At 46.6% G+C, this 10,303-nt stretch overlaps 2 non-coding genes across 2 annotated transcripts; both read right to left on the bottom strand.

Moving 5' to 3' along the window:
- Positions 1-3,296: 3,296 nt before the first annotated feature.
- Positions 3,297-3,369, bottom strand: trnav-uac (transfer RNA valine (anticodon UAC)). The gene has a single exon. It is a non-coding gene; the product is annotated as a tRNA-Val (tRNA).
- Positions 3,370-9,783: 6,414 nt separating this feature from the next.
- trnae-cuc (transfer RNA glutamic acid (anticodon CUC)) lies at positions 9,784-9,855 on the bottom strand. The gene has a single exon. It is a non-coding gene; the product is annotated as a tRNA-Glu (tRNA).
- Between the last annotated feature and the right edge of the window lie 448 nt (positions 9,856-10,303).

Genomic DNA, 10,303 nt, shown 5'->3' on the forward strand with positions numbered 1-10,303 from the left:
CCCTGCATGGTCAGTACTTTGTAACGCCCCGTTTAGCAAGTATCACAACTTGTAAACACTTTCTGTAGCCAGCTAACAGTCCTTCAATTCTTGTATGGGGGATTTCTGCCCATTCTTCCTTGCAAAAGGTGTCTAGTTCTGTGCGATTCTTAGGCCCTCTTGCATGCACTGCTCTTTTGAGGTCTATCCGCAGATTTTCGATGATGTTTAGTTCGGGGGACTATGAGGGCCATTGCACAAGCTTCAGTTTGCGCCTCTTGAGGTAGTCCATTGTGGATTTTGAAGTGTGTTTAAGATCATTATACGCTGTCGTAGTGGACTACGGGGCGAATGGTCCCAAGTCCCACAGTTGCACGCTTTCCATCCGTGCTGGGTTGAGCGTCGAAATAAAAAATGCCTGGAAAATGAGCAATCACCTAACAAGATCGGTGCAAAAACCTTGTCATGTCGGCGCCACGATGACTCCACCAGGAGCTATTCATCTTCATCTTCTAAGGATCATTATCCTGTTGTACAAGCCATCCTCTTTTCATCTTCAGCTTTTTTACAGACGGTAAAATTCCGGTTTGCTTCCGGAATTTGCTGTATTTATTTGAATTCATTTTTCCCTCTTGTAGTGAAACACTGTAACACTGTAACACGGACTGCAACACAAGCCCAAAGCGTGATCGATCCACTCCAAGCTTAACAGTTGGAAAAGTGTTCTGTTCATGAAATTCTGCACTCTTTTTTCTCCAAACACACCTTTCCTCATTGCAGCCAAAAATAAAATTTCTATTTTAACTTCATCAGTCCACCGGACTTGTTTCAAAAATGCATCAGGCTTGTTTAGAAGTTCCTTTGCAAACTTCTGATGCTGAATTTTGTGGTGAGGACGCAGGAAAAGTTTTCTTCTGATGACTCTTCCATGAAGGTCATATTTGTGCAGCGATCACAGTAGAACAGTGAACCACCACTCCAGAGTCTGCTAAATCTTCCTGAAGGTCTCTTGCAGTCAAACGGGGTTTTGTTTTGCCTTTCCTGCAATCCTACTAGCAGTTTTCTCCGAAAGTTTTCTTGGTCTTCCAGACCTTAACTTGACCTCCACCGTTCCTGTTAACTGCCATTTCTTAATGACATTACGAACTGAGGAAACAGTTACCTGACAACGCTCTGCTATCTTCTAATAGCATAGCCTTCTCCTGCTATGTGGGCATCAATTATTTTAACTTTCAGAGTGCTAGGCAGCAGCTTAGAGGAGCCCATGGGTGCTGATTGTTGGGACAAGGTTTGAGGAGTCAGGGTATTTATGAAGCTTTGAAATTTGCATCCCCTGGCCTTTCCTAACGACGACAGTAAACACGCCAGAGCCCTCACAAGCTCATAAAGGTCTGAGACACTGGTAAAGCTTATCTGAGACCTCAAATCTCTTGGGGTGCCCAAGCTTTTGCTTGGTGCTCCTTTTATTCTCTTTCACTCTAAAATTGTTCAAAACAAAAATATTACACTAATCTTGTTTAAAATGCAGAAAAAGAATGTTTCATCTTTAATTTTATGCCTTTTGGAGATCAGTTCATCTTCTACTCACTGAACTATTCACAGTAACAGAAACTTTGACCAGGGCTGCCCGAACATTTGCATGTCACTGTACATGAGGCGGTGGAAAAGCGGCACAAGATCCGGACCGAAGAAGCACAAAACCTCAAATGTTGCCATGGAATTTTACACGCAAACTCGTGACTGCTGAGCGGGACAAATTACCACTGTCAATACACCATCCATCTGTTCATTAACGTCCAATGGCGAGGTGTTATTTTTCAACTGGACTCCACTGATATCCCAGGATACATTTTCACTGATCACTTTTCAGTGGCATACATTTCAAACGTTTCACATCACTGTGGGGATCCTGGAGTAAAGCATCACTGGTAATTCCGTTGCCGAAATGTTAAACAATATAATTGTGGTCGGTTTGATTATAATGACCGGCCGTAAGGTTTTAATAAGGTGATAGAGTTAAGAGTGTAACCTGGGAAAGATTGGGAGTTATTTCAGAGTAACTCTACACAGGCTGCGCGTTGAGTCGGGGCGGAGCGTATTCCGAGATAAGTATTTATTCCTGACGTTCACTTTGCGGAAGAATCTCCACGGCCAGTTACTGACCCTTATGTAGGCGGGGATATTCCGCCCATGTTTTAATTTTCCATGGAATCACAACAAATTCCATATATTGAAAAGGACCGTGATCCCAACTCTGTACCGATATGCGATCTCCCACCGTCACCTCGTCTCAAAACTAAACAGTACCCAGTTTTCCTGTTCTACATTACCGTCACTATACAGGAAGGTTTTAACCATACATTTCGGCATTCCCGCAGAACCACGATGTCAGAGTTGTGATCAGTCCTTCCTCCTTGGATCTTTAACAGGAATGGAATTTGCGATACCAGTGGTAAGATATTTGACATCTGTCTGCGCTGCAATATCACCGGAAGGTCGCAGATTCGAGTCCTCAAAATTATGTGTGTTGATATTACCAACTGTTTCCACCGCGGCTTAAACTACGAAGCACAAATATTTGGGCGTCTGACTTGGGGTGGCTGGGGTGCCTCTCGCGACAGAGAAAACAAAGAGAAGCAGAGAGATTGAATGTGTGTGTGTCTGTGTGTGTGTGTGTGTGTGTGTGTGTGTGTGTGTGTGTGTGTGTGTGTGTGTGTGTGTGTGAGAGAGAGAGAGAGAGAGAGAGAGAGAGAGAGAGAGAGAGAGAGAGAGAGAGAGAGAGAGAGAGAGAGAGAGAGAAAGAGAGTAGAGGCAAACTGAAAAGGTGGAACCTGGAATACTGTGGTGGAGAATTTGAACAAAGAGTCTGTATGGTGAGACTAGGAAGGAGTGGAATACAGGAGGAAGGAAAAATAAAGCGATTTGACATTTTAAAGTAGGTTTGAAATTTGGCAGCACGAGGTTATGATGTTTGTCTGGATGGGAACATTTGAGATGTGAGCTCCGTGGAAACCACAATGCATCCTCATGCGACAATACATGGCAATAGGTTTGAAGGCTGATTCTCCCGTTACGCAGTGTACGTTATCCACGAACCTCCTTAGGTTTAAATCCATTTATGTTCTCCTGTAAATTATATATAATTTCTATTAATTCTTCTTTCTTTAATTTACCTTTGTCAGGTTTGAAATACAATGCGCTACTGCTAGAAAAGCGAATGTTCATTATATTAACACCTGGATGCCCATGACAGTAAACTTGAACACAAACTGAAAAATTGAGTCTCAAGTTCATTTGAAGCACTGGAGCCCAAACAATGTTTCTGCCCGGGATTGAACTGGGGACCTTTCGCGTGTAAAGCGAATGTGATAACCACTACACCACAGAAACCGTGTAAAGCGCTCAATGCTTTGCGCTGTTGAGCAATGACCCGAGGCACCCCCTCCCCGCCCTGCTCTGAAGCACAGCAATAAGTACAAAACATTGCCCACTGTTCCTTTCCGTTTTCAGTAACACGTATTAAATAGTTTAGGACCTTATTCCCTGGAATATGGGTATAGATAGAGTGTTACAGTGATGTGGCAGTGGAACGAACCCAAGTGCTGAACATGGGCGTTGAATGGGTGCCAAGGGAGTCATTACCTGGAGTCTTGATTTTCGTAGAGAATTCAGGAACGATGCTAGACTTAGAACTGACAGTCCTAAGAACCATGGCACGGGATTACTCCTACACGAGTCGACCAACGTACTGGCAGCTCCTTGTTGTGGTCACAGGGTTTTTATACTGCATTTGCTGATGGAAAGCAGGTGTTTGTATTTAGTGGAAAATGGGAATGATTGGGAAATAAACGACGTGATTGAGGCCCAATTCCGGAGGAAGATAGCCAAGAACTAAAAGGGATCATGGCAGTAACCACCCCCACACCCCGCCACACAACGGTAGGTTCCGGGCGATCCTCCAGGCCTGTCTGAATGGTCCCGATGAAAGTCCTGGATGAGGGAACGGTCTAAGCTGAAGGAGCGGGGGACCCAGGAAAGCTCTTCTGGACCGTACCCTTCCCAGTCCACCAGGTATTGGAGACACCTGTCCCTACGGCGTACATCCAGTAGTCTTCGGACGGTGTATGCCAGATGGTTGTCGATGATACGGGCAGGTGGGGGAGTCTCAGCCGGGGGACACATGGGGCTGACGGACACTGGCTTTTACTGAGACAGATGAAAAGTTGGGTGGATGCGCATGGACCTTGGCAACATTAGGCGGACTGCTGTGGGATTGATTATCCTGTCAACCTTGAATGGTCCCAGGAAGCGGGGGGCGAGTTTCCTATGCTCGTTTTTGAGCGGGATGTCCTTGGAGGAAAGCCACACCATCTGCCCAAGGTGGTACTCCGGTGTCGGTCGGCTGTCTTCTTATTTCGTTTGTTGATCTGAGTAGAGCCGCGCGTGTTTCCTTCGAAATTTTAAGGCACCGATCAATATGGTCCCGAACCGAAGGGACCGGAATCTCCCCTTCTTGCGGGGGAAACATCGGGGGTTGGTACCCAAGGGAGCACTCGAACGGAGACCGCCCAATGGCAGAGTTCACCAGAGAGTTGGGGGCGTACTCAACCCACGGGAGGTGGTCGCTCCAGGTCTTGGTTGACCCGTTCCATCTGCCCTTTCGACTGGGGGTGGAAACCGAATGACAGGTTGCCCGATGCACCTAAGGCCTGACAGAAGGCCTTCCATACCTGCGAGGCGAATGGGGACCTCGATCGGAGACGATGTCCGCGGGGATTCCGTGGAGGCGGAATACGTGGCGGACGAGAAGATCTGCGGTTTCCGGAGAGGAAGTGAGTTTAGGGAGGGCCACGAAGTGCACCGCCTTGGAGAATCGGTCTACCCCGGTGAGAGCAGTGGGTTTTCCGCAGGAAGGGGTAGACCGGTGACGAGGTCTAGAACGATATGCGACCAGGGATGACCAGGTACAGGTAGGGGACGAAGAAGACCCGCGGATGATCGATGAGAGTCCTTTCCCCGGGCACAGATGGAGCAAGCCGAGACATAAGAACGGGTGCCCGCTCCGTGGACGGCCACGAAAAGTGCTTCCTCAGGAGAGCCAGGGTCCGATCACTCCCGGGGTTGCAGGTGAACCGGGATTGTGCCCCTAGTGGAGAACCTGAGACCTGACGGAGACGGGCACGTACAGGCGATCGCCGGGTCCATTCCCTGGGTCGGGGTCGTCCCGCTGGGCTTCCTTTACCTTGGCCTCGATCTCCCAAGTGAGGGTGGCCTCCACGCAGGATGGTGGGAGGATCGTCTCGGGAATGGAGGTGTCATCCTTGGAGTCATGCTGGCGGGATAGCGAGTCCGGCTTCCCGTTCTTGGATCCTGGACAGTACGTGAGGGTAAACTTGAACCGTCCAAATAAACAATGCCCAACGGGCCTGGCGGGAGTTCAATCGTTTGGCGGTCTGAATATACCCCAGGGTCTTATGATCAGACACACTCGCAGAATAAAGAAATCAGGGACCATAACTGTCCTCGACCCCGTCACTCGCGGAAATAAAATCAGGGACGATAATAGTCCTCCACCCGTTACTGGCAGAAAAGAACAGCGACCTAAGTCTGGAGCGGGCCAGGTGGATTGGAAAGGGGCACCAGCATAGCTGACGGCAAATCCACAGTGACTGGTGTTTTAGGGGTTAATTGGAAATGTGCATCCCAAATAAGAATAAATATTCGAAAGGGCGGATGAGGCAACCATGGTTGATACTAGAAAGTAAAGACGGCATAAAGGCAAAAGTGAGGGTTTAAAATGTAGCAAGCATTAGAGGGAAGCCGAAGGTTTGGGACGCTTTCAAAAATGGCTAATAATGGAGAAAGTACCTTTGTTCAGACATATGATGATTAAAAGGGATGCAAGAGTGGGTTTCAGAAAGCTGGAAAATGACGCGGAAGAAGCAGTAATGGGGGGGAAAGAAAAGGGACGAACTGAATGAATATTTTGCGTCACGCTGCTCTGTGGAAGACACCAGCATATTGGCACCGAGAAACATGTGTCAGAGGGCATCAGTGAGAGTGGATGCTGTGACCTGGAGAAGGTGCCCGTGAAGCTGAAAGGTCTGAAGTTAGATGTCATCGGGACCAGTTGGACTACACCCAGGGTTCTGAAAGTGGTAACTGAAGAGATTCTGTTCAGGGGTGTCAAACTCAATTTAGGTCATGGGCCGGATTGAGCAAAATGCAGCTTCACGCGGGCCGGATCAGTCGGACGCGTGCAAACGCAGCTTTCGTTGCCTCCGTTTTTTCAGCCTGCTCTCATGTGTCTCAGTCTCTGCTATAACTACAAAGTGTTTCACTTTACAAATTCCGTTTCTTATGAAGAAGACTGCCGAATAAACACCAAAAACCCTGAAAACCTGGTACCTGAATAAACTCAGCATTAGCCATATCATACGCCATAGGCGCTTCGATTACTGAGGCCAGCTTTAATAGTAATTAGATATTATCTCGCGGGCCAAAGATAATTCCACCGCGGGCCGGATTTGGCACGCGGGCCTTGAGTTTGACATATATGCAGTGTAGGTACTCCTTCACGTATCATTATATATATACAACAGCTCCATAGCAAAGAAAGCCCAGCAGCGTCTCTACTTTCTGCGAAGGCTGAGGAAAGTCCATCTCCCACACCCCCATCTTATCGCAATCTACAGGGGTTGTATTGAGAGCATCCTGAGCAGCTACATCACTGCCTGGTTCGGAAACTGCACCATTAATGATTGCAAGACCCTGCAGCGGATAGTGAGGTCAGCTGAGAAGATCATCGGGGTCTCTCTTCCCGCCATTACGGACATTTACACTACACGCTGCATCCGCAAAGGAAACTGCATTATGAAGGACCACAAGCACCTCTCCGACCAACTTTTCTCCCTCCTGCCGTCTGGGAAAAAGAAGCATTCGGGCTCTCACGCCCAGACGATGTAACAGTTTCTACCCCCAAGCTATCAGACTCCTCAATACCCAGAGCCTGGACTGACACCTTACTGCCCTATTGTCTTGTTTATTATTTATTGTAATGCCTGTACTGTTTTGTGTACTTAATGCAGTCCTGGGTAGGTCTGTAGTCTAGTGTAGTTTTATTCTGTGTTGCTTTTTACGTAGTTCACTCTAGTTTTTTGTACTGTGTTATGTAGCACCATGGCCCTGAAAACGTTGTCTCATTTTTACTATGTACTGTACCGGCAGTTATGGTCGAAATGACAATAAAAGTGACTTGACTTGATATTCGAGAATAGATCCTGATGACTGGAAAATTATGACTGTCAGTACACTCTGAAAGAAGGAAGTTTGGCTGAAGAAAGGAGAATAAAAGAAAGGTAGACTGACTTCAACATGTTAAATAACTCAAAAGATTCGAAGCACATTGAAGATCAAAGACGGCTGAGGAGAAAGGGAGAAGATTTGTCAAATAGATCATCGTGTGGTACGGTGATGCACCTTGGAAGAAAGGATAAAAAAGTCTCTAAATGGGGAAGGTTTTCTGAAATCAGAGGTGCAAAGAGACCTTGTGCAATATTCCCTAAATGTTTACTTCCAGGCTGAGTCAGCGGTAAAGGAAGGCAAATGCAATTTTAACATTCGGTTCAGGAGGGGTAGAACATAAAAACAATAATGTAATGTTGACATATGTCCGTCATTATAAACCCGATTCTGATCCTGATCTTTATCCCCAACAATGGAAATCTGCTTCATTTACGATACTGACGGCAGTATTATCCCTCCACGTTCACTTTCTGACGTAACTGTGTTGAAACAAATTCCAAAGCTGTCGAATTATACTATTTGTATTGGAATGATGAATCACCTTTTCCATTACCGAAAATAAATCAAGTACAACCATCACTTCAATTGTAGTGCTACGGTAGGTGCTGAACATTGATGGAGCTGCGATGGCCGAGTGGTTAAGACGTTGGACTTGAAATCCAATGGGGATTCGCCGCATAGGTTCAAATCCTGTTTGCAGCGCTCAAACTACAGCGCCAGGGAATAGAAACCTCACTGCCAATAAAAAAATTAACATCCTGGCTGCAGTCTGTGTTCAGTTGACAACTACGTACCAGCCGGCAGAGTTATAGATTTTTACACTCATTGTGCAAATTTCATTTCTATTACGACTCTGATCAATCCCCTTCTGGGCAGCTTAAACGCTTTGTAGTCTGTAGCTTTACCGACCTGTAAAGCTAAAAGAATCAAATGCAGAGAACGGATATTTCAGCGTCAGTGTAAAGAAGTGGACTTCATCCTTTCACTGAAGTGGGCAGCACGGTCTCTGAACGTGGAAAGCTTTCGCCGGTTTCATATCACTCACTCTACAGACTCCCCATTGCTCTCTTGTCTAGCGAGCGACCCCGCCTATTGCCATAGGCAAATCGGTTCGCTGACCTTCCGTCAAAATCACCCTCGCCGATTGTCACTGAGCCGTTGTAATGGTCCGACATCAAACAATCTAATCAAAAGGCTTGCAACTTACCTTGCTCCCATTCGTGTATGCAGATGTCAATCCAATGTGTTATCCAATTGCGGAAAGGGTTTCACCCAAGAGTTGTTCCCTCCCACAGACTCTGACTGCTTCTGCCTCCCGAAAGTCCCGTCAATACTGAGCAAAACTCAGAACAATGTCCCATTATATAACATTCATATCCATATGCTTCTGATCGAAGCTGGGGGCGCTGTCAGGGCGTCGAAATAAAGGCGGGCGACAGAAGTTTATCTCCTGTCACCTGGGGAGCCGGTAGAAGATTTGCTGGAGGACACCGGCCGACTTTTGACCGGCAACTGCTGTATGGGGGCGGGGGGAGGATTGAGAAAATGTCTGGGCCAGCCTGATCTTATTGAATGCCGGGGCTGGCTGAAGAGGACTAGAGACTCGCCCTTCTCTCTGTTGTCTGTCTGTTTAAAGAAAAGGAATAAACAGGCCTTTCTTGGGCCTGGATGCTCTCCCGTGGGTATAATAGTTCTCAATCTATGTCATCAGTTTGCCTGAGGAATCATTTCCAAGTCTGAAACTGGCACAAGATTTATATCTACCGTTTGTTCATGGTGCAGAATTGTACAATTTATGTTCTGCGTACTGTCTGTCTTTTCGAGCCTGCAATGACGCTGCAAGTGTTTCATTGTACCTGTCCCTCACCGTCCCTGTGCACACGGCAATAAACCCGACTGGACCTGACAATACTCACTGAGATTTGAGCAGTGATGACCCCGGGCAGATGAGTCAAGGTGATGTAGGCAAACTGAGTGAGTAGGACCAGAGTCCAATATGGGAAATGTATGGTCACCCTCTTCTACAGAGAGACAGCATCTCTGAGTGGATTGAGGTACAGTGAGGAGTGAAGAAGATCAAATCTACATTGTATCGATTGCAAGTTAGTGTCTGTAAGACCTCGCACAGTTATTTCCAGCTTTATTGAGATTGCACCTGCGATATTTTTTTTCAAAGTCATGTTTTCATTGTCTAACAAGTGTCATACAGAACAAATACCGAATCGCTGCAGAAACGGTGTATAGCGGGTCAGGCAGCATTTGTAGACGGAATGAGCTAGTACACACAGTAGAAAGCAGGAGAATGTGGCTGAGAGGAAATGTCGAAACAAACTTGATGGGCCAAACTGCCGAATTCTGCTCCTATATTTTGTGGTCTTATGCTGCTGAATCAGGCCGATGCAGGTTAAGAATAGACAGGAATGTTGTTGTTGTGGCAGCAAGTTAATACACACGATAAGTTAAAATAAGCACATTAAATGACAGCAGGCAATATCTTATTTCCCTGACCGGGAATCGAACCCGGGCCGCGGCGGTGAGAGCGCCGAATCCTAACCACTAGACGACCAGGGAAGCTGATGATGCGCTGCATCACAGCAACATACACTATCAAATCAGAAAAATACAAAACAATATCAAGGGATAAATAATAATAACGAATGAATGTGATAAATATTGTAACGAATCTGCTGCTCAGCACTTTGCTCACCCAGTGCTTCAGGTTAAGGAACACTCTGGACTCTGAATGAATCAGTAGGAAACATTCGTTCTCCAGTGTCTTTATAAAGATGGTGACATTCAGATTCTCTTATGAGCGCTGGGTCATTTTTGTTTGTGTCTATCGCCTTGAAGCAATTCAGTAGTAGGCCATCCGATTCCTGCGACATTATCGCCGATACATCTGGTGTGATACATCTACACTCCGCCTGGGTGGAGGTAGGAGAAGGAAAACCAGACGTTCAGAATGCCTGAAATATGGTCCGGGGGTGGAATGGTAGGCTTTCCTGATCGTGCTCTAACA

The sequence above is a fragment of the Hemitrygon akajei genome, unplaced genomic scaffold (genome assembly GCF_048418815.1).
Source record: "Hemitrygon akajei unplaced genomic scaffold, sHemAka1.3 Scf000041, whole genome shotgun sequence".
NCBI classification, from domain to species: Eukaryota; Metazoa; Chordata; class Chondrichthyes; order Myliobatiformes; family Dasyatidae; genus Hemitrygon; species Hemitrygon akajei.